General features: G+C 33.4%; 1 protein-coding gene across 4 annotated transcripts in view; it reads left to right on the top strand.

The window, feature by feature from the left end:
* APLF (aprataxin and PNKP like factor) overlaps window positions 1–2,537 on the top strand; it is a 70,213-nt gene that overhangs the window by 61,920 nt on the left and 5,756 nt on the right. The gene's annotated exons all lie outside the window — the stretch shown is intronic.

The following is a 2,537-nucleotide window of genomic DNA, read 5'->3' as shown; positions in this document are numbered from 1 at the left end:
AAAAAAAAAAGTATTAACATTAATTCGAGAAAACTCATTATCAATCTGGAAATTAGTAGAAACTGTTCTCTGTACTCCAACCAATGAGAATTTTAAACTTTTGTTTGTATTGCAAATGATTCTTGCCAGTTCTTTTCAATAATCGTTTTCTTAAGAAATAATAGGTAGCAAAAACAAGTATCGTTTTTCCCTATTAAATAGAAAAATGTAAAATATTTCATCATTTTGGGAATTTGTGTGAGAGCTTAATTTAGAAAAGTTTTTTGAAGGAAAAAGATGATTACAGTATAGTAGATAGATTAATTTATGAAAAATATAGTTGAATGCCACTTTGTGAAAGGTACTCTTATAGATGCTATAAAATATATTAGAAAGTGTTAAGAAAAATCCCATGCCCTCTAGCAACTCATTTGATAGATGATAGAGATAATACATAATAACACACACACATTTGTGTTGAAAATTTAGATGACAATATAAGAAATTCTGTGGTAAGTATACCAAATGGTAGATACAGACAATAAGTCCTGGAAATATTTCCCAGGGATGATCAGAGTTGCCTTCCTGAGGGAGCAGTGTCGAGTAAGAATAATATTCTTGGCAAAAAGGCTGTCGGCAAGTACCTGTCAATGAGAAGGAACCAAAAACTACTCCTTGAGAGTAGAAACGAAGAATTGGGTTGAAAATAAAGGTTGGGACTAAAATTATGTGGGACCTTGAGGGAGAGGATAATTTAAGAATTTAACATTCAAAATACTTAATTTCTTTCACATTTAGATTGCTATGTCAACAAAACATGTCCAAAATTTGTTTTTATTTTGAGTGTGGGCTTTTGTATGTGATAATATTAACTTTTATGTTTCAGCTCATTTTTTAAAGTCCCTTTATTGTGTTATATTTATTACCAACAACAAAGAATAAAATATATTTGAAAATACCTCAAACAGGAAACTTTTAAAGCTGTCACAGAGGATATTTTCTCTTCATTTTCAGTGAGATAGTTAGTAAAAATTTTATTGATATTTATACTTTTATTTTAAATTGGATGTTGGGTCTCAGAGTTAAATGTGGAAAATCACCAATTCAACTAGTTTTTTGAGGTCCACATTGGAGTCTTACACTTGCGTTTTTGTGAAATTTACAAGTTCTCCTAGTAAAGGATGAAAAGTATTAGCAGAGCCTCAAAGAAGTAAATGTCCCCCCTCTAAGGTAGAGGAAAATGTGCACATGGATCTGAAAATCTTTTCTGAATACAAAATTTCATAATATACTTTTCTGATCTTCTTTTAGGGAATATACAAATGTAAAACTTTTTTCCCATTCATGTATTCTGAAATGGCTTGCCTTTTCCTAGATAGTGTGTGAGGTTAGATTATGTCACTGGGGTATGTGAGTGCAGTTGTGTTGTGTTCCAAAATGACGGAGAACGGGGAGACGCCTTCTGCAACTTTAAGGTTGAACATGTGCCTCCACAACCCTCACCCCATTTTCTGATACCACATCATTCATTTCGCCTTTTTTGAAAGTTTCTCTTTTAATCTTTCTTGCCTGACATCTGTCAGCAGTCATTTAACTGCTGCTTGGTACATAAACTGTACTTGTCTCCGTTAGGTGCCATGGTTCAATTTCTGTACTTGTTTTCAAAGCCTGACATTTAGTTGCTTGAGAGTTTCTAAAGCAGCTTTTGAAGGAGATTGCAGTAGCAGACAATGAAGGCCGTATTTAACTTTTCAACAGTTCTGCTCCGTTAAGGGTAAAGCAGGAAAATATAGGACCGCTTGGTATCTGAAGCAAACATATATTAAAAAGGAGAAAAAAAGCCTTTAAATCTCAAATGAATGTAGATATATAATAATCATCATGAAGTATCTGTGTAGAATGTTAGCACTTGAATCTCAGTGAGGGTGTATGGAATTTCAGCGTACTATCTTATCACTTTTCAGTAGGTTCGAATTGTTCTCAAAATAAAAGGTTAACAGTGTACTTTACCACAATAAAAAAAGAAAGGATTTTTAAAAAGTCACCAAAAATAATCTCGACTGCCCAGCCATCTTTTATAAATTCTCAGTGAAGAATACCTTTGGTATTAATGTTCCTCGTTTTTCCGATGTCCAGCAGTAACTCTACTTTAATAAAGACTGAAGTAAACAAGCCACTGACCTGCGCCAGCATGTTCGTTAAGGAAAGATCATCCCCTAAGTCATCACTGCAGCTTTGTTCATTTGTACCTCTCTTCATCACATTTAAGTTGTCCAGTTTATTTCTCTCAACTTTGAACTTTCTTTTCCATCAAAAGGTCAAATTTGGGTTAATTACCCCAAGATACAATCTTTTATAGAATCTTTTTACCACTTTACAAAACTGTTGAGTTATGACCTTAATTAACTGTGTGGTTGCACTCTTGTGCTGTGTTTAATGCTCATATTGTAGAGAAAGTTACCAATAAAAAAGAGATATTAGCAGTAAGAACTGTCACTGATAACCTGACGCAGGGCCTGGCATATAATAAGTGCCCTGTGATTTATTTCTTGAATCAG

Source organism: Pteropus vampyrus, unplaced genomic scaffold (genome assembly GCF_000151845.1).
Source record: "Pteropus vampyrus isolate Shadow unplaced genomic scaffold, Pvam_2.0 Scaffold113, whole genome shotgun sequence".
NCBI lineage: Eukaryota > Metazoa > Chordata > Mammalia > Chiroptera > Pteropodidae > Pteropus > Pteropus vampyrus.
This window is presented reverse-complemented; position numbering and strand designations above follow the sequence as displayed.